This window comes from Pongo pygmaeus, chromosome 3 (assembly GCF_028885625.2).
Source record: "Pongo pygmaeus isolate AG05252 chromosome 3, NHGRI_mPonPyg2-v2.0_pri, whole genome shotgun sequence".
In the NCBI taxonomy this organism is placed as follows: Eukaryota; Metazoa; Chordata; class Mammalia; order Primates; family Hominidae; genus Pongo; species Pongo pygmaeus.
This window is the reverse complement of record NC_072376.2, coordinates 24,656,909-24,678,978: the sequence shown is the minus strand read 5'-3', so window position 1 is coordinate 24,678,978 and position 22,070 is coordinate 24,656,909. Positions and strand designations below refer to the sequence as shown.

At 41.9% G+C, this 22,070-nt stretch overlaps 1 long non-coding RNA gene across 1 annotated transcript in view; it reads left to right on the top strand.

The window, feature by feature from the left end:
* The window catches only part of LOC129035023 (uncharacterized), a 38,884-nt gene extending 18,021 nt beyond the window's left edge, over nucleotides 1–20,863 (top strand). Inside the window, exons 3-4 of the long non-coding RNA XR_008502072.1 lie at nucleotides 16,613–16,706; nucleotides 20,721–20,863. This is a non-coding gene — a long non-coding RNA (uncharacterized LOC129035023). The remainder of the gene's footprint in view (nucleotides 1–16,612; nucleotides 16,707–20,720) is intronic.
* The last annotated feature ends 1,207 nt before the right edge of the window (nucleotides 20,864–22,070 follow it).

The following is a 22,070-nucleotide window of genomic DNA, read 5'->3' as shown; positions in this document are numbered from 1 at the left end:
GCAAAGATGAGTCATAAAATAATGTTTTTATAGTTTTGTGATCTCTCAGGAAACAAGTAATATAAGCATAAAACATTATGACTTTACTATACTATTTTTATTTTATTTTGATTGATATTAATTGAATCTTAGTAGACTAAAATGATACAGGTATTAACCAAAGACATGAATAAACATAGAGTGTGAGATGTTAGAGACTGCAACACAGATAGGTTATGTTGCAGTGCAGCACTAAGAATGAATGTCTGTGTGTAGTATATATTAATTCTTTTCCCCATATGATTTTCTAGAGCTGGAGGGATTAAAAATAGGTCTATGAGGCCGGGCGCGGTGGCTCACGCCTGTAATCCCAGCACTTTGGGAGCGCAAGGCGGGCAGATCACTTGAGGTCAGGAGTTCGAGACCAGCCTGGCCAACATGGTGAAACCCTATCTCTATTAACAATATAAAAAATTAGCAGGACGTGGTGGCACCAGCCTGTAGTCCCAGCTACTCAGGAGGCTGAGGCAGGAGAATCATTTAAACCTGGGAGACAGAGGTTGCAACGAGCTAAGATTGCACCACTGCACTCCAGCCTGGGCAACAGAGCGAGACTCTATCTCAAAAAGAAAAAAAAAGAAATTTGCCTTTTCTCTCTGAACACTTTCAGAATTTTCTTTTTCAACAACAACAACAAAAATAGCATACCAAGGATACGAATAATTGAAGAAATGTGCAAGATGTATGCAAAGAACGTTATAAAATCTTACTGAAGGTCACCAAAGACTTGAACTTGTATTTTCTCTCAATCCTCATCACAGTGCTTCAAGGTGGATATCATTTTATCTTTCTGCACTCAGAAAGATTGAATAAATTGCTCAAGTCCACAGAGCAGCAAAGCTGCAATTTAAACCAGATTCTCACATTTGTGCTCCGTATGGTAACTCATGCTAGCCCCAAGGAACTGATATAAGTTAATGAAGTAACCAAATGTGACTTCAATTATTACTTTATGTCAAGATGATTCCTACCTGCACATTGCTGACTCACAAATTACAGGTTTCTCCTTGGTTGTAAAAATAGCATGAGTCACGTTTGTGGCAAGAACCATGTAACAGTGCAAGGAAATTTTGAGATTTTTGGAGTAGATGTTCCTCAGATTCTGAAATGCTCAGGTGAGATAAGGATGTGCCTCCGGGCCCTTGCACTTGCTGTTCCTCTATCTGGAAAGCACTTCCCCAGATACTGGCATAACTACCTTCCTCATTCCTTCAAATCTTTGCTTAGATATTGCCGTCACAAAGAGTTCTTTCCTGGCCACCCTACTTATAATTACAACCTCTCCTGGCTTTATTTTTTCCCACAGTACTTATCACTATCTAGTGTAGGTATGAGTTACATTTTTATTTTGTTTACTGTCTTCTCCTCATCCTCTACCCACCCCTCTGCCTCCCTAAAAAATGTTAGCTCCAGGATAGAAGCAGAATTTTGTCTTTTTGTTTTGCCGTCAGCACTAAAAACAGTGCCCTATACAGAGTTGGTACTCAGTACTTGTTAAATGAATGTATGAGCGAATGAAACCAGAGGAACACAGCATATACACCACTCAAAGGAAGCCCTGCACTAGCAAATTACGAGCTTGACTCCAAGGTCATCTCAAGATGGCAAGAGAGAGGGACAGAAACAGAGAGGAACAGAGAACTGACTGGCTGTGAATATAGGTTCCTTCTACTGTGTCTGTTTTTGCATTTTTTATAGAGAATTCATGATTTAGATGTCCTTTTGTGACTTGCTTCGGTTATTTATATTCTGATTGCAGGATTTATCCATGTTTTCATGTGCAGCTGTAAAATTTTGTTATTACTCTAGCTGTATGGGATACCATTGCAAGAATAATATAAAATTTATTTATCTATTCTACTATTTTGGGCATTTGGGTTGATTCTTCTTTGGGGCTATTTTGATCCATGCTGGTGTGACCACTTTGTCATGTTTCAGGTGCACATGAGTAAGAATTTCTCTAGAAGGACAGGCATTTCTTCTGTTTTGCCAAATAATAGCAAACTGTTACCTAAAGTGGTTGTGCTAATTAACACTCCCACCAGCACTGTATGGGAGTAACTAACCATTGCTCCACATCTTTGCCAACACTTGTTATTATCAGACTTTTTTTTTTGAGATAGAGTCTTTCTCTGTGGCCTAGGCTGGAGTGTAGTGATACAATCTTGTCTCACTGAAACCTCCACCTCCCAGGTTCAAGCAATTCTCCTTCAGCTTCCCAAGTAGCTGGGATTGCAGGTGCCCACCACCATGTCCAGCTAATTTTTGTATTTCCTTTTTTTTTTTTTTTTGAGACAGAGTTTTGCTTTTGTTGCCCAGGCTGGAGTGCAATGCGCGATCTTGCCTCACTGCAACCACCACCTCCCGGGTTCAAGTGATTCTCCTGCCTCAGCCTCCCAAGTAGCTGGGATTACAGGTATGCTCCACCATGCCTGGCTAATTTTTGTATTTTTAGTAGAGATGGGGTTTCACCATGTTGGCCAGGCTTGTCTTGAACTCCTGACCTCAAAAGATCTGCCCACCTCAGCCTCCCAAAGTGCTGAGATTACAGGTGTGAGCAGTGCACTGTACCTGGCCTATCAGATTCTTTAATTTTGCCCTTCTGGTGAGAGTAAAATGGTGTCTCCCTGTGGTTTTACTTTTATTTTCCCTGATTATAAATGAGATTGACAGTCTCTTTATCAATTTGTGTTTTTACATTTATTTATTTAGAGATGGAGTTTCACTCTTGTCGCTCAGGCTGGAGTGCAGTGGCACAATCTTGGCTCACTGCAACCTCTGCCTCCCTGGTTCAAGCGATTCTCCTACCTCAGCCTCCCGAGTAGCTGGGATTACAGGCGCCCACTGCCACGCCCGGCTAATTTTTGTATTTTTACAAAATACGAAATATATAAAATACAGAAGGGGTTTCACCATGTTGGCCAGGCTAGTCTCAAACCCCAGACCTCAGGTGATCTGCCCACCTCGGCCTCCCAAAGTGCTGGGATTATAGGCGTGAGCCACAGCACCCAGACTACTTCTTTTTTTTTTTTTTTTTGAGACAGAGCCTTCCTCCGTTGCCCAGGCTGGAGTGCAATGGCATGATCTCAGCTCACTGCAACCTCCTCCTCCAGGGTTCAAGTGATTCTCCTGCCTCAGCTTCCCAAGTTGCTGGGATTACAGGCATGCGCCACCACGCTCGACTAATTTTTGTATTTTTAGTAGCAACAAGCTTTCACCATGCTGGCCAGGCTGGTCTCGAACTCCCGACCTCAGGCAATCTGCCCGCCTCGGCCTCCCAAAGTGCTGGGATTACAGGCGTGAGCCACCATGCCCAGCCTACTTTCTTTTTTTTTAATTTAATATTATCATACACTGTTTGCACTCAGCCATCTGTATTTTCTTTATTCATATGCATTAGTAAAGGAATAAGAATGTAAGTAAATACAAAATAATTTAAATTCTAGCCGGGCATGGTAGTCTATATTAATAATACAAAAAATTAGCCAGCCGTGGTGACACATGTTTGTAATCCCAGCTACTCAAGAGGCTGAGGCAGGAGAATCGCTTGAACCTGGGAGGTAGAGGTTGCAGTGAGCTGAGATCGCGCCACTGCACACCAGCCTGGGTAACAGAGTGAGACTCCATCTCAAAAAACTAATAATAATAATAATTTTAATCCAACTTTGGGATAGTCACTGTTTTGCCTCCATACTTCCCTTTTGAAATCAATTCTGCTTAATCAGTCATTAAATCTAATTTAGAATCAAAGACTTGGCCACACATGGTGGCTCATGCCTATAATTCCAGCACTTCGAGAGGCGAAGGTGGGCGGATCGCTTGAGCGCAGGAGTTCGAGACCAGCCTGGGCAACATGGTAAAACCCCATCCCTACAAAAAATACAAAAATTAGCTGGGCATGGTGACACATGCCTGTGGTCCCAGCTACTTGAGAGGCTGAAGTAGGAGGATGGCTTGAACCTGCCAGGCAGAGGTTTCAGTGAGCGAAAGTCATGCCACTGCACTCCAGCCTGGGTGACAGAGCAAGACTCCGTCTCAGAAAAAAAAAAAAGAAAGAAAGAAAAAAAGAATCACAGACTTTAAAAGTGGAAATCATGATATCGTAATAGCTAACATTTGTTGAGTGTTTATTATGTGCTAGTTATTGTGCTTTACATACAAAGGAATGAAAAACTTGCTATTTAAAATAACAACTTCCTTCTAAGGACAGGGAGTCTCTATCTGAGCACCTTGGCTCAATTACGCAAAGTGAGTGCAGAAGGAAATTTGGTGCTCAAAGCTAGAGAAAGCCGAACCACTCTGCCTCATGAAATGAGAAGAATGTGGAGTTCTAGGATAAACACAGAGAGAAGGAATCAGGAGGAGAGACGGGAGGAACCATGGGAGGTGGGGTGGGGGGTTTCAGTCAATATGGTGGTGGATGGATCTCAAGGTGCTGAAATCATCAAGGGATCCTTCAATTTTCAGTACAACGTCTTGCATTGTATCTGTAACACAATGCACAGAGCCCTATGAGGGTGGCTTATGTTTTGGTGATTTTTATTTTTTTATTTTTTTTGTAAAATTTTTCCACATGGGCTGGGTGCGGTGGCTCATGCCTGTAATCATAGCACTTTGAGAGGCCGAGGCGGGTGGATCACCTGAGGTCAGGAGTTCGAGATTAGCCTGGCCAACATGGCGAAACCCCGTCTCTACTAAAAATACAAAAGTTAGTCAGGTGTGGTGGTTCATGCTTATAATCTCAGCTACTGAACCGAGATTGCGCCACTGAACTCCAGCCTGGGTAACAGAGTGAGACTCCGTCTCAAAAAAAAAAAAAAAAGAAAAAAATTCCCACATGGGGAAACACATTATGGAAGAGGACCAGCATGTTGTTTTGTGTGTTTTGTTTTTGTTTTTTGTTATTTGTCTTTGAGACGGAGTTTTGCTCTTGTCTCCCAGGCTGGAGTGCAATGGTGTGATCTTGGCCCACTGCAACCTCCACCTCCTGGGTTCAAGTGATTCTCCTGCCTCAGGCTCCAGCGTTGCTGGGATTACAGGCGGGCACCACCATACCCAGCTAATTTTTTTGGTATTTTTAGTAGAGACGGGGTTTCACCATGTTGGCCAGGCTGGTCTCCAACTCCTGACATCAGGTGATCGCTGGCCTCAGCCTCCCTAAGTGCTGGGATTACAGGCATGAGCCGCCGTGCCCAGCCCAGCATGTTTAAGATATAGAGGCAATACTTAAACAGAACTAATTCACCACATGCAGAAACTCAAAAGCCAAGATGAGCAGAAGGTAAGCCCTACCACCACCCCACTCACTGCATGAAGGCTGGGGTTGAAGAACATTTTATCTAAGATTAAGGGAGTAGCAAGACCCTAGCTGATCTCTGAGTAACATTTCCATTATCTGCTTTCTTTAATCTTCACAACAATCTTATTAGGTAGATATTAACATTACTCCCAAACACAGTTAAGGATCTCAAGGTTCAAAAGGGGCAAATAATGTCCTATACAAAAAAAATGGAATCATTGATTACTGAACTTCTAATTAATTTTGCCGATGGGGAGACTTCCATTTTCATCACATAGAAATGCTAGATAAAATTTAACCCCTTTGTCCCAGTTTTTAAATACCTGGCCAATTCTGAAAATAAGAAAAGAATATCCCCCAGACTTCAGGGCAGGGAGCAGGAGCTAAAAAGAAATAGTCCATGAGGGTATTAGAGCTAGATAAATACTGCAGAGACTGGTGATTAAACAAAAGCTCAGAACCTCTCAGCCTATGAGAGGTGGGGAGCTGGAACTGACCATCCCCTCGCCCCAGCATAAATCTGAGCACCAAGAAACAGCCAACAGAAGTCCTTTTATTAGCCAGAAATACAGCAAGAAAGTTGACCATCTTCCAGGGCCATAGAAAGTAAGAGAATCAAGCTGGGCATGGTGGCCCATGCCTGTAATCCCAACACTTCGGGAGGCCGAGGCAGGATTGTTTAAGTCCAGTTGTTCAAGACCAGCCTGGGCAATATAGTAAGACCACATCTCTACTAAAAATTTAAAAAGTGAGCCTAGTGTGGTAGTTCATGCTGGTAGTCCCAGCTACTCAGGAGGCTGAGGCGGGAGGATCACTTAAGTCTGGGAGGTTGATACTGCAGTGAGCTATGATCACACCACTGCACTCCAGCCTGGGTGACGCAGTGAAACCCTGTCTCGAGAAAAAAAAAAAACAGAATCACTTGAAAGAGAGCAGAACATCCACCTGCATCATACACAAACCTGTGGTCTTAATCCATGCTACCAATCAGTCAAAAGAACCCATTCTGAGAAACAAACATAAAGCTGGTCAGGCGAGTGGCTCCCACTTGTAACCCCAGCACTTTGGGAGGCAGAGGCAGGAAGATCGCTTGAGCCCAGAGGTCCAGGCTGCCAGCACCACTGGTCCAGAGGTCCAGCCGTGACGGCACCACTGCATTCCAGCTTGGGCGAAAGAGTGAGACTCTGTCTCAAAAACAAAAAACAAAACAAAAACCCAACAAAACAAAACAAAAAAAACTGGTCTGGAATCTATAACTTCTGGAACAAGCACACGCATTTCACAGAAAATCACCGCCGCAAAGATAAATTCATGGTAAAAAAAAAAAAAAATTACTAAGTTCATGAAGTAAATAACTGCTGTAAGAGAAAATTAGTAGGCGCAGCAAATGCAACAGAATTTAGAACCAAGAACTACACATATAAAGCAATCTCAAAGAGACCTTAAAATCATATATTCAAGCAGGCAATAATACACAGGAATAAAATGCATGAAAGAAAGAAACAAAAGAAAATGAAAGAATACAACACAAAACTAGGGTTGGGGGGACTGTGAAATTTTTTAAAAATTCAACTGAACTAGAAATAAAATGAGAGTCATTAAAAATAAAACTTCAATGAACACATTATACAATACACTAAAGAGATAACTAATAAACTAAAAGGTAGATTTGAGGAAATCACACAAAATGCAGCTCATAAACAGGTGAAAAGTAAGAAAGAAGTCAGGAAACAGTTCATACAGAAGGAACAGATTCAGCATATATTTACTAGGAGTCCTACAGGGCCGATAGAGACAAGAGGAGGGAGGTAGTATCAGGCATACATGCCAAATCATTATGCAGGAGTGAGCAGAAAGAGATATTTCAGACACAAAAGGTTAGGGAATTTTACTGCAAACAATTCCTTATTAAGAAAAATAACAAAAGTGATATCTCAGCAAGTAAGAAACCAAACCTATAAGGAAGGTGTATAACGCAAAAAGCCAATGATGAGTAAGGAATTGATTAAAAAGTTGATAAATCTAAACAATATTCACTGTAACATTATGATAACTAACAATAATGAAGAACAACTGGGAGAATTTATTTTTATTTTGTAAGTGAAACTAAAATATTGCCCAATAATATTACGGAAGATTGGAGGGGGTTTTAGGAGTAAAAGCCTGCAAAGTTCCTTGTATTGTTTGAGGAAATAATAGAGATTTTCATTAGCTCTAAACCTGCAATCATGCATGCTAATAATTAACCACCAATGAAAATAAATCAAATGTTTAACTTCTAAACAAGGGAAGGGGAAAGAGTGGATGAAGAAGCAAAGAAAAAGCATGGTACATGTTATAGGCAGTGGCTCACGCTTGTAATCCCAACACTTTGGGAGGCCAAGGCAGGCGGATGACATGAGGCTAGGAGTTTGAGACCAGCCTGGCCAACATGGTGAAACCTCATCTCTACTGAAAATACAAAAATTAGCCGGACATGGTGGCACATGCCTGTAATCCCAGCTACTTGGGAGGCTGAGGCAGGAGAATTGCTTGAACCTGAAGGGGAGGTTGCAGTGAGTCAAGATCACACCACTGCACTCCAGCCTGGGCGACAGAGTGAGAACCTGTTTCAAAAAAAAAAAAAAAAAAAAAACTGTAAAAAAAAGCTAAATAAGTAAAAACAAGCCCAAACATATCAGGAATCATAAGAAATATGAATGACTATAGAGAAATTCTCACTCATCTTCCCCCCAAAAAATATGCCAAGACATGCATTACAGCATTGTTTTTAATGGGAAAAAAAATTAGAAACAATCCAAATTTATCAGTCTTAGGGCACTAGATAAATACATTGTGTCATATTTATAATTTGAAACTCTCTATAGGGGTTAAAAGTGAATAAAATTTATTTATATATGAAATTTGGGGGTTTTGTTTGTTTGTTTGAAACAGGGTGTCACTCTGTCACCCAGGATGGAGAATAATGATGCAATCATGGCTCACTGCCACCTGGACCTCCTGGGCTCAAGGGATGCTCCTGCCTCAGCCTCCTGAGTAGCTGGAACCACAGGTGTGCACCACCACACCCAGCTAATGTTTTATTTACTGTAGAGACAGGGCCTCACTATGTTGCCCAGGCTGGTATTGAACTCCTGGGCTCAAGCAATCCTCCTGCCTCAGCCTCCCAAAGTGCTGAGATTACAGGTGCGAGCCACTGTGTCCAGCCTCACATTTGTTCTTGTATATCGAACCTGGGAGGTTTGATAAATATATATAGATAGATAGGGCCCGAAATTATAACAACTGAAAAAAAATCAAGTTGCAGAGTTTTGCATATATATGTAGTATTTTATATAATTAAGTATATAATATAGTATAATGTAGTATTTTATATAATTAAGTATATAATTAAGAATATAATATATATTATTATGTTATGTACTTGTATTACATATAATATAGCATAATATTATAATATAGTATATATTCTATATTTATATTGTATAATAAAAATTATATATGTGATATTATATATTATATTTTACATATTATAATATATATTCATGTTTTTATAGTTTATTATGAGCAATAGATAGCTTTTTTGAATATGTAAACAAATGGCATTATATTATATATAATATAGGATATATTTATATTAATAGTATATTAGTATAGTATATTAATAATATATTAATATCTATAGTATACAGCATTATACTATATGTAATATATTATTCTATTAGTAATTATATTACTAATATGTTATATTAGTATAATAATATATTTAATTATTATACTAATAACAGCATAATTATATATTATAGGCTGGGCATGGTGGCTGATGTCTGTAATCCCAGCACTTTGGGAGGCTGAGGCGGGCAGATCACCTGAGGTCAGCAGTTTGGGACCAGCCTGGCCAACATGGCGAAACCCCATCTCTACTGAAAATACAAAAAAATTAGCCGGGCATGGTGGTGTGTTCCTGTAATCCCAGCTACTTGGGAGGCTGCAGTAGGAGAATCCCTTGAACCCAGGAGAGGGAGGTTGTGGTCAGCTGAGAGAGCACCACTGCACTCCAGCCTGGGAGACAGGGCGAGACTCTGTCTAAAAAAAAAAAAAAATTAAATATTATAATACAATTATATTAGTACTATTATATTCATAATATAGTCTAATATATTAATACTATATTATATATAGTATAATGCCATATACTATAGATAATATTAATATATTAATATTATCTATAGTATAATGTGATTTGTTTAAATATTCAAAGAATGCTATATGTTGTTCATAAATAAACTATAAAGACATGGATGAGAAGGATACAGAAGCTTCTGGAATGGGGAAAGAGGGGAAAGAGAGGTTCCGTTGTATCTTTTTTTTTCTTTTTTGAGACGGAGTCTTGCTCTTTCCCCCAGGCTGGAGTGCAGTGGTGCGATCTTGGCTCACTGCAACCTCTGCCTCCCAGGTTCAAACAATTCTCCTGCCTCAGCCTCCCGAGTAGCTGGGATTACAGGCACCTACCACCACGCCCAGCTAATTGCTGTATTTTTAGTAGAGACGGGGTTTCACCATGTTGCCCCAGGCTGGTCTAGAACTTCTGACCCCAGTTGATCCCCCTGCCTTAGCCTCCCAAGGTGCTGGGATTACAGGCATGATCCACTGGGCCCGGTCATTCAATTTTATCTTTAATGCATTACTTCTTTAAAAATGTCTGAAACAAAGACATCAAAAAATTAACAATGTGTTCATTTCTATTTCTGTTGGTACTTTATCATACTCTACATTTCTGGATGTTTATGTCATAATAAAAATGCATTCATGACTCAAAATATTATAGAGCTGGAATGTTTAATAAATTAAATTCACATTAACATTTGAATTAAATTAAAATTTTAGTTTCAAAGTGGCTCTAGCCACTTTCTTTCTTTCTCTTTCTTTCTTTTTCTTCTTCTTTTTTTTTTTTAATAGACACAGGATCTCACCATGAGCCACAGCACCTGGCCACTTCTCATTTTTAATACTGTAGGTAGATATTAGTGATAGCAATATGCAAAATGTAGACCAAATGAGTCCTGAGCATGCAGCATAGATATAGACCCCTACGGGAACTTGGTTAAATGATATTATTCTATTGTGTTAATGTTTTATCAAATTACTTGCAGTTCCTAGAAGGCTCATGTCCAATTAATTGAGATTTTCCTACAGCATTTCAGCTGATAACAGCCACAGTAATTTAAAACTGCTAATAATTATAGGGTTGTTCCAGTTACTATATATTTGATTGCCAAACTGTTCCAATTCCACCCAGTGACTTGCCAAGGTATAAATCTGGTAAAATTAACACAATGGAAAACATTTCTCAGATTTTCTCACTTACTAAAGTAAGGGCTGTAAACAGTTGTCTGGCCATTATTTCACTAGGAATTTCAACATTAACAACAACAACAACAAAAATGCATTACAAAAGCATTGAGAAGGCTGGAAAACCCAGCACTGGCTTTAGGGAGGGAGAGATTTGAGACTTTGCCCTCAGACCACAGAATTACTGCAGGCCATTAATTTCTTTCCATTTGGGCTTTAATTGGCTTTCTCCTTGGCACAAATTCTCCTGAATCTCCTCTAACTGTCTAATCAAGGCTGAGCTGTGAAGTACAGCAAAGCAAAGTGAGCTTTGTTCTGTATGTAGACAACTCCCAAAATATAGCAGTTTTATCAGCCATTATCAGGTTAGCACATGGAAAATTCCTGGGGCTAGAGAAAGCTTTGGGGGATATAAAACTTTGATCATATCCTCCTAAGTAGCAAGTCAATTTCAATACTATGATTCCATGAATGGGTGAGATATATTTATTCATGCGTTTGGCAGTTATATTTTTGAGCACCTACTAGGTATCAGGCACAGTCCTAAGAGATATAGTTACGTAGACAGACATGGCCCCTGGCCTTATGTTGCTGATAATCCACATGGAAAAGCTGTCATCCTGGCCTGTGGTACAAGGTAATATATAAGTGAATCCTAGCCAACCAAAAATGCTAAGTGCTTTGCAGCTTGATGAATGGTGGAGTCAGGTTCTCTTTGTAAATAGAACTGGGGTCTTTGTAAAAGGTGAAGCTGAATTTTTTCCAAAATTCTAGTCACTGGAAGTCTTAGTGAAGAAAATCTCATTCTTTGAGCCATACCTATGGTTTTTTTTTTTAATTTTTAAAGTATTCTTTTTTTTTTTTTTTTTTTTTTTCTTGAGACAGGGTCTCCTCTTTCACCTAGGCTGGAGTGCAGTGGTGCCATCACAGCTCACTGCAGCCTCATCCTCCCTGGCACAAGCAATCCTCCCACCTCAGCCTCTCGAGTAGTTGAGACTACAGGGGCACACAACCACACCTGGTTAATTTTTTATTTTTTTGTAGAGACAGGGGTCTGTGCTATGTTGCCCAGATTGGTCTCAAACTCATAGATGCAAGCGACCCTCCCACCTTGGCCTCCCAAAGTGCTGGGGTTACAGGTATGAGCGACCATGCCCGGCCATCCATGGTTTTTATTAAACACTCAAATCTCCCTAATTCTACCAGAATAAATATACAGTCACCACCTTACAGACTTTCTGAGGAAGACCCAAATTCTAACAGAGGGATCGAATTAAAAGAAGAAATGAGATGTTCCCGTGTGGTTTAAGGCCAAAGATAATGCGTAAGGAGTAGAAGAGAGGAAAGCACAGTGATTGTGCGTCCCTTTGGAGCGGAAGCTAACCTTCATTGAGCATTTCCTTGGTTTCATGGGTCATTTATCCATCATTCATTCAATTCTCCCAACAACCCTGCAAAGTAGACACTCTCATCCCTATTTTACCATTGAAGTAAATGAAGTTCAGGTTGGGAGCAGTGGCTCACACTTGTAATCCCAACACTTTGGGAGGCTGGGGCCGGAGAATTCCTCCAGCCCAGGAGTTTGAGACCAGGGCAACATAGGGAGACCCTGCTTCTGCTAAATTTAAAAAAAAGAAAGAAAAAAAAGGAAGTTCTGAGAAGGGGTGCCTCTCCAAGGCCATAAACTAAGGAGTCAAGAGCAGAACCCATGCATGCAGCTTCACCTTGGTGACTTTGAACTCACCTGGTCTGACTTATAGGTACGGATAACCTCTATGACCCCTGCCAGTGTCTCTGAGTCAATGAGTGCACCCTGTCGCTCAGCCTGAAGTCAGACGGAAATCAGGAGAGACAGTTAAGCTGCTGATAATTAAGGGGTTAGAAGTGTAAATCAAAATGAGCATTGTTTTATGAGTCTCTTTTTATTACTTTCAAGTTTTATTCACCTGATAAGGTAAAAAGAGAATAAAAACAATCAAGAAGGCGAGTCCTTCAATACCCAGGTTGCTGCAGCACTTTTTTTACATTGTGTTTTGTGGACAGATTAAGTATTAAATTATAAAACCAATCTGTTCAGATATCAGGAATAGTGCCAACTTTGATAAAGTTTCATTCACTCTGAAGAGTACTTTCAAAATGACCTGATCTGATTCAATGAATAATTTAACAATTGATTTTCCAGCAGAAACACTAAAGAATCAAAGACAAGGCCTCCTAAGATCATCTTGGGAGGAAAAATTTCCTTTTCGCTGAGACCTTTATTTCACCTTAGTTTGCCTGCAATTGGCTTTGTTGGGAAGATTCCACCATTAGTTCCTGATGGACCAGAGATTTATAGCTTTTCAAATAGATGCTATTTATCTTGATGCGAAGATATATATCGAGGGAAGGGTTGCTTATCATGTGCCTGAACCTGGGTCAAGGCACTAGGGATGCAGAAGCCAGCAGTGTGCATGGGTCCTTACCCTGGCAGAACTTAAGGTCTGGTGGCAGAGGCAGCAGACAGACAGAGACTCAGATGCAGCGTGAGCAACACTCTGGAAACCTAGAGAAGGTACTCTTCCTTCATACTCATGGACACTCCTCAGATAAGTGCAGGAAGCACAGGAAGTGCAAAGGCCAGGGGGAGAGAGAACCATGGCGCCTGCAGGGAGCTGCATGCATCTGAGCAATATTTGGGTGGAAGTTTACCAGAAGCCACAAAGGAGCAGTCAGATGTTCTCACTATAAGTGCAACAACCACGGATACCAACCAATACAGGAATGTGTTACTGCATTAATGGTGAAAATACTACAGGAGCCATTGTCATCAGAAAATTTCATAATTTTCTAAATTATTGAACACCCCTCAGGTAAGTTCTCAATCTATGAAAGTGTAATCAGTGTTCAATTTGTGTAGTATTTGCTTTCCTAGAAAATTCAGTATATAGTGCGTATAAAAACTGTAAAAGGCACGGCACGGTCGCTCATGCCTGTAATCCCAGCACTTTGGGAGGCCGAGGCAGGTGGATCACTTGAAGTCAGGAGTTTGAGACCAGCCTGGCCAACATGGTGAAACCCCATCTCTACTAAAAATACAAAAATTAGCCAGGTGTGGTGACTCGCACCTGTGATCCCAGCTACTCGGGAGGCTGAGGTGCCAGAATCGCTTGAACTCGAGAGGCAGAGGTTGCAGTGTGAGCTGAGATTGCGCCACTGCACTCCAGCCTGGGAGACAGAGTAACACTCTATCTCAAAAAGAAAAAAGAGAAAAGAAAAGAAAAAAAACTGTGCAAAAAGTACTTTCAGTATGTAAAAATAGATTAATGTTCTAGAAACAGATTATATATATATATATTTTTTGGATGGAGTCTCAATCTTTCGCCCAGTCTGGAGTGCAGTGGCACGATTTCAGCTCATTGCAAACTCCGCCTCCCAGGCTCAAGTGATTCTCCTGCCTCAGCCTCCTGAGTAGCTGGGATTACAGACATGCACCACCACACCCAGCTAATTTTTATTTGTAGTAAAGACGAAGTTTCACCATGTTGGCCCGGCCGGTCTTGAACTCCTGACCTCAGGTGATCCCCCTGCCTCATCCTCCCAAGGTGCTGGGATTACAGGCATAAGCCATGGTGTCCAGCCTAGATACAGATAATTATATCCTCATTCACCTATGTATGGAATGTCCGATCGGATGTTCAAAGGTCATGCAAGATTCAGGAGATTTTTTTTTTTTTTCAGACAGAGTCTCACTCTGTAGCCCAGGCTGCAGTGCAATGGTGTGATCTCGACTCAAATCTCTGCCTCTCCGGTTCAAGTGATTCTCCTGCCTCAGCCTCCTGAGTAGCTGGGATTACAGACATCCGCCATCCTGCCTGGCTAATTTTCATACTTTTGTAGAGATGGGGTTTCACTATGTTGGCCAGGCTGCTCTTGAACTCCTGACCTCAGGTGATCCACCTGCCTCGGCCTCCCAAAGTGCTGGGATTACAGGTGTGAGCCACCTCACCTGGACGATTCTTTCATGCGTTGAGTTGTTCTATGTGTTTGAGGATGCCTAGTATCACAGTTCCCCATACGCTAAATTCCTCAGTGCCTCACAAACCACAAGACACCCCCAGGGAGCGGAGCCATCATTGTTTGCTGAGATTGGTGTTCCTGGTCTCTGTGCCCACTCTTCCCCATGGGAGAAGGAGTGACTTTTGACTGGTGAGTTTGGGAGAACTTCATCCCTTCTCTTCTGTATAAATGCCTGGGAATTCCAGTTCTGCCCAGGACTGATGGAAGAGTTAACTCTAGGAAAGATAGCAAACCCATTAGGCTAACGATGTAAAGACATTCTCTACGCAGCTTTGTCAGTAATAAAGCTGACATTTTTCACTCTCCATCTGCCTCCTAAGTGTCATTTTTCAAATGCTTAAAAGAAGCATTGAAGAAAGAAAAGAGCATTTGTTTATTGCCCCTCCACACGCAGCACATTTGGAGAAAAGGATAGTCATTGTTATGCCAGGAGGGTTGGGGCCATCCAGGATGCACGAGTGGAGTGAGGCGTGAAGACCCACATAGAACCTCATCACATAGGCTGTGGCTTCTCAGAGGCCCAGGATTCTGGAGAGGAGCTCTTGGGGACTCTGGGAGAGGAGATAAGAGGAGGGAAAGTGCGACCCACGATTTCAACCATAGCAGCTGTGGTTTTCTGTGTTTTATATTGGGTTCAAATATACATAAAATCTCATTTGTTAAAAAAAAGAAAAAAAGAAAATGTTTGGCAACATCTGAGCTGAAGAGTTGGCAGAGAAAAGAAGAGCCCAGGAAGAGTGATAAGGAAGTGCCAAAAATGCAAGAGGAAGGAGGAATATTTGCAGACCAGGAAGCTGAGGAATGGAACTTTTCAAGAGGCAGAAAGTGGCTGAAGGTTGGGTAACACCACAGGGAGGTCAGGAAGAGGGGGGCAGAAAAGTGACCACAGCGTTTATTGACATTGTGATCTTGGCAGGAACAGGCTCAGGGCAGTGTCAAGGGCCAACCCTAAACGGCAGGGGATTAAGAGGTAAGTAAAGAAGTGAGGAAGTTGAGACCATTTGGACTTCCCTGTAAAGAAGATGATGGAGACCTGGCACAGTGGCTCATGCTTGTAATCCCAGCACTATAGGAGGCTGAGGCGGGTGGATCACCTGAGGTCAGGAGTTGGCGACCAGCCTGACTAACATGGAGAAACCCTGTCTCTACTAAAAATACAAAAATTAGCTGGGCATGCTGGTGGGCACCTGTAATCCCAGCTACTCAGGAGGCTGAGGCAGGAGAATCGCTGAACCGGGGTGAGTGGGGGTGACAGAGTTTGCAGTGAGCTGAGATTGCACCACTTCACTCCAGCCTGGGTGAAAGAGCAAAACTTCATCTCGAAAAAAAAAAAAAAAAAAAGAGGAAGAAGAAGATGATGGACCTTGGATAGTATTAGTTTCTCCAGTGCCTACTGGTTGTCAAAAAGCTCCATGCACAAAGGAAATTAAGTCACTGCAATGTGCTGGACAACAGAGTATTATTCGTGGTAGAAACAGACAAATCCTTTTTTCAAATGTGGTCGAAATAGGAGAAGCAGGGGGTCTGGGAGGAGTACAACAGCAAATCTTTGCCTGCTTTTCTGAAAGGACTGGTTGTAACCATTTTGTTGTTGTTGTTGTTTCATATTGAAGAGAGCATTAATCTTTCTATGAAGTCCGTAGCTCAGATGGGAGCTGCAGTTAACAATGCCCCCTCTGTTGCTAACACGTTAATGAATGTTGAATCAGCAGGAGAGAAATGACTTCTCCTCCCCCATATTCCATATCCTGCTGATAGCAAGGACATAAATGCGCTGACTGGCTGCCTAATGGCCCATGGAAGTCACTGAGGTGACACAGTTAGTGCTGGAGACCTCAGAAGGGCTTCTTCCTTCATTCTTAGACCCACAGAAAAGCACTGGGAGGAATGAGAAAGTAGCAACTAGACAAAAATGAAAACTCTTTAAGAAGCATTGCTGAAGTTACAGGGGAAAAAGGTAAGAGTCGTAATGGTCATTTTTCTAAGTGCAGCTCTGAAATTGAAATGATGTTTGACCACTCCCACACAAAGGCATGGTGAAGAGTGAGATGTGCTTGCATGGCCTTCTGAACTCCACTGGGCAGAAGACCTATACGAGACATGTTAGACCACTGGAAGGAACAAAGGCCCGTGTTCTTCTTCTGGCTCTAGTTCTGAGCTCATAAGCCACTCTGTTTTCCACCAGTTGCATTCTCTGTGTCTTCTTCCACTCATCAACAAAGCTAAATTACAGGCCACTGTGTGGATAATTCATTCAAGCCTGCCATGTTGCTCAACCAACAGAAGAGAGGAGATTCAAAGGTCAGATGGGAAAGGTGCTTCATGCACTTAAGTTTAATCTCTTAACAACCCGGACAGGCATTATTACCCATTTTACAGATGGTAAAACAGGCCAAGAGAAACCAGTCACTGGCATAAAGTCCCTCAGCTGGTAAGTGACAGAGCTGAGTCAAAAGCCCAGATATGTCTAGCTGTAAATAGTATAAAATGAATGAGTGATAATTGAGTGAATGATAAAAAATAAGGAATTAAACTTATAATATGTTTTAGAGATTTTAAGTCTAATCAGGGACTTTTTTTTTGTTTTCTTTTTTGAGACGGAATCTCACACTGTCGCCAGGCTGGAGTGCAGTGGTGCGGTATCTCCACTCACTGCAATCTCCACCTCTGGGTTTAAGCGATTCTCCTGCCACAGCCTCCGAAGTAGCTGGGATTACAGGCTCAGACTACCATTCCCAGCTAATTTTTTTTTTCTTTGAGACGGAATCTTGCTTTGTTGCCCAGGCTGGAGTGCAGTGCAGTGGTGCAATCTTGGCTCACTACAGCCTCTGCCTCCCTGCTTCAGCCTCCCGAGTGGCTGGGACTACAGGTGTGTGCCGCCACACCCGGCTAATTTTTTGTATTTTTCATAGAGATGGGGTTTCACCATGTTGGCCAGGCTGGTCTTGAACCCCTGGCCTCAAGTGATCCACTTGCCTCGGCCACCCAAAGTGCTGGGATTATAGGCGTGAGCCACCACTCCTGGCCTAATTAGGGACTTTTGTTTCTTTCCTTGTTTACTTTCAGAATCACTTCTTTGCCCATAAATGACTGTGAGCCAGACAGTCCTGTCAGGGGTCAGAGATTCAGTGCTCAACAAGTGATAAGTAGGCAAGTTCTGGCATCTCCTTCCTGTGGCACAAAAATCTGTGCAAGATTTATGAATCTTAAATGTTCACAAACCATGGAAAATATTAAGTGGAAAGCAGATAAAACTATTTTGTTGTTAAATACATTTTGATATATCCACAAAATGGAATGCAACCATTAAAAAACATGATGTTAAAGAGTTATGAATGGTTTATTATAATGTAAAGTGGGAAAAAATGTGTGTGTGGAATTATTAATAATAATTGACATTGGGAGATGAGATTGCGGACAATTTTTTTCTTCTTTTCTGTACTTTCTTGTGTTTACAAAATTTTCTTTAATTAGTATTCACAGTTTTTATAATTGTAAAATATGGGCTGGTCATGGTGGCTCATGCCTATAATCCAAGCACTTTGAGAGGCCGAGAGGGGCGGATCACTTGAGTCCAAACCTAATGACAACTCAACTTTTCAGGTAAATGCAAATTAAAATTGTTCTGAGATGATCACTACACATTCACCAGAATGGCTAAAATTTCAGAGCCTGACAGTAGCAAGTAGCAGCAAGGAAGTGGAGCCAGGGAACAGTCAAGCACTGCAGATGGCAAGGGTCCAGTGGGTGATTGGTAAAACCACTTGGCATTATCTACTGAAAACAAACAAATGCCTGTCCAACACCTGGCAAATCCATTCCTAGGTATAAATTCAAGAGAAATAAACACATATATCTACAAAAATATGTGTACATGAATGATTATAAGCAGCTTTAAAATTGAAAGTAATTAGTAGCCAAAACCAGGAAGCAACCCAATGGCCATCAACAGGAGAATGAATATTGTGGTCTGTCCATACAATAGAACACCACACAACAACAACAACAAAAAAAACAACAAATGGCTGTTACACAGAATGACAGGAATGGGCCGGACAGTGGCTCATGCCTGTAATTTCAGCACCTTGGGAGGCTGAGGCCAGAGGATTGATTAAGGCCAGGAGTTCGAGACCAGCCTGTGCAACATGGTGAAACGCCATCTCTACAAAAAATATAAAAATTAGTCCAACATGATGGCAGGCACCTGTGGTCCCTGCTAGTTGGGAGGCTGAGGTGGGAGGTTCACCTGAGCCCAGGAAGTTCAGGCTGTAGCGAGCCTCGATTATGCTACTGCACTCCAGCCTGGGCAACCGAGCAAGATTCTGACTCAAAAACAGAATGACAGGAATGAATCACACAGAGTGTTGAGTGAAATAAGCCCACACAAGAGAATAATACACAGTGTGCATGATTCAGGAGTGTGATAAAGACAGCTCATACTAGCTCATGAGAACAAATTATTACATACATTTTTAGGAATTTTGCAATCCAATCATTAAATACATGCTTTATTTAAAATTAAATTATAAATGTACAACTAAATAAATTGCATATAAAGGTAGTAAACTCAAAACTCTTCACTTCCTAATTATTTTACCACATTTTTACTCTTGTCTATGCAATTGAGATTATTTGCATCTATTGTATATATTTGGTGGAAAAATATATATAATTGTGTTGTACTGTACATATATTTCCAATACCATGTTCAATAATCACACCTTGATTGCTTCAAATCAGCAGCGGCAATTGCTGGAAAAATTGACAAAGGAGGGCTGGGTGCTGTGGCTCACGCCTGTAATCCCAGCACTTTGGGACACCGAGGTGGGCGGATCACTACGTCAGGAGATTGAGACCATCCTGGCTAACACGGTGAAACCCCGTCTCTACTAAAAATACAAAAAATTAGCCGGGCATGGTGGTAGGCGCCTGTGGTCCCGGCTACTCAGGAGGCTGAGGCAGGAGAATGGCGTGAACCTAGGAGGCGGAGTTTGCAGTGAGCCAAGATTGTGCCACTGCACTCCAGTCTGGGCAACAGAGCAAGACTCCGTCTCAAAAAAAAAAAAAAAAAAAAAAAGAAAAAAAAAAATTGACAAAGGTACAGATCAGGGCTCCTCCTCTTCCTCCTCCTCCTCCTCTTCTTCCTTTTTCTTCTCCTTCTTCTTCTTCCTCCTTTTCTTCTTCTTCTTCTTTTCCTTCTTCCTCTTCTTCTTCTTCTGCTTCTTCTTTTTGTTTTCAGAGCTGGTTGTCAGACATGTATCAGTACACCACTGCTATGATTACATTTGTATGAAACTCACATATGGGGGTTAGTAGGCAGAAAGGAGATTACCTGGGGTGGTGCTGGGGGCTCCTTCCCAGGATGAAGCAGTAGGAACCTTACAGAGTGATGGTAATATTATTCTACATTTTGATCATGGTGGTGATTCCATGGGTATAAACATCTGTATGCACTTTATCTGGGTGATACCTCAATTTTTAAAATAATCTTTTTAAAACATGGGGTCTTGCTATATTGTCCAGGCTGGTCCCCCAACTCCTCAGCTCAAGTGATCCTCCTGCCTTGGCCTCCCAAAGTGCTGAGATTACAGGCATGAACCACTGTGGCAGGCTAAAATAAATTTTAAAAAATTTTCAAAACAGTTACCCTGAAAAGAGCTCCCTCTGTAGGAAGGTGGGAGGTCTGGCATCCCCACAAAATTTCATGTTCCATCTTCATGGGGCAGCTGATTTACAAGGGACCCTGGAAGGAGAAAGAGTCCTTTGTAACTATTTCCTGTGACTAGACCATGAGCTTGGAGGACAGGACCTGCATTGGCTTAAACTTTATAATTGGCCAATAGTTCCCCTCAGTGCAGATAATAATGATGGCTAATGCTAATGTGTTTTATTGAGAACTGTTCTGAGTGCTTTGTATGAGTTAACTCAGTCTCCTTAAAATGTGAGAGGATTTTATGATTCCATTTTTCAGATTAAGACAACTGAGGTTAAGGGCCTGACTCCAGATCACACAGCAAGGGAGGTGGCAGAATCAAGATTTCAACCCAGGAAACCTGCCTCCCATGCCTATGTTAATCACTACACCCTTCCCACAATAAATAATCGAAAAAGCTATTAAGTTGTTGATTAATTTGCAGTGGATAACATGGTGTGGCCCCCACTTCTGGGTCTTCTGACTTATATCTGTGAAAGATAGATGAAGGTTCAAACACTTGGGCTCAGTCACCTGCATTCCTACCCTCACCCGCGTGGCAGGTGTATTGCAGGACTTATCTGATCTGAAGTTAAACAAAGGGGCAGTAGACATAAGTGACTGTAAAAGACCCAAAGGAAGAGACCCGAACAGCAGTTTTGGGTGCAGTTTGGTTGCCTGTGCCAAGGGAGGCCCTCTGTTCCATCAGGGAAGTGGAAGCCCAAAGAGAACACATCACAGCGCATTATCGCTGAACTCACCAGTTGAGTCCCACACCCACAAGGAAAATATCGAAGTCTAAATGTGTAGCCCCATTGCCCCTGGAAATTAATTAGCCTAAGCCCACCCTGTCTGAGCATCAGACTCTCCTTGCACACAAATAAATCTGCAGCAGGACCCGGGCACCATGAAATCCACTCTGAAATCACCTCCTAATTAGTTTGGGATGATTGATGGAATCAGTAAGCCAGACCTTGAATTTGCTTTAGGATCACAGAGCCCGCACTTTTATGGGTGAGAAGACTGACATGCAGAGAGGAGCTGCCTAAAGGGAGGTCCTCATGAAACAGATAAGAGAACTTGGTCTCCAGACCCACCCATTTAGCTGGTGCACTGTCCAATGAGTATGATGCCAAAAATTGCTGCTCCAGTATCTAAGATCATGCCCTTGGAGTTATGACCACGGCCTCCACCAAAGCCCCATGCCACCATGACTGCTCCATCTCAGCCATGGTATTTGTTGGGTGCCAACAAAATCTGGGAAAGCAAACCAGAGCCAGTCTCAGGGTGCAGATGGTGGCAGGGCTATTCAGTGTGCTGAGGGAAGATTGCAGGGATCTACTCCTGGAGCTGGGGCCAGGGCTCAAGGGAGGGCAGGGCAGAGCCCATTTGGATCCTGGCAGGGTGAAAGTTCCATATCCCCTTAGCCTTCCTCCAAACCTGCATGCAGCCTCTTCTCTTCTGGACGCTGTCTCCTCTCTCCTCTCCTCCCCTCTCCTTCCCTTTCCTCCCCTCCCTTCCCCTCCCTTCTTCTCTCCTCTCTTTCTTTTCTTCTTGCTGTTATTTTCCCTGTTTCCTCATGAGACAGCAGAAATAAATCAGAATGCTACAGTGCAAACAGGTTCTGGA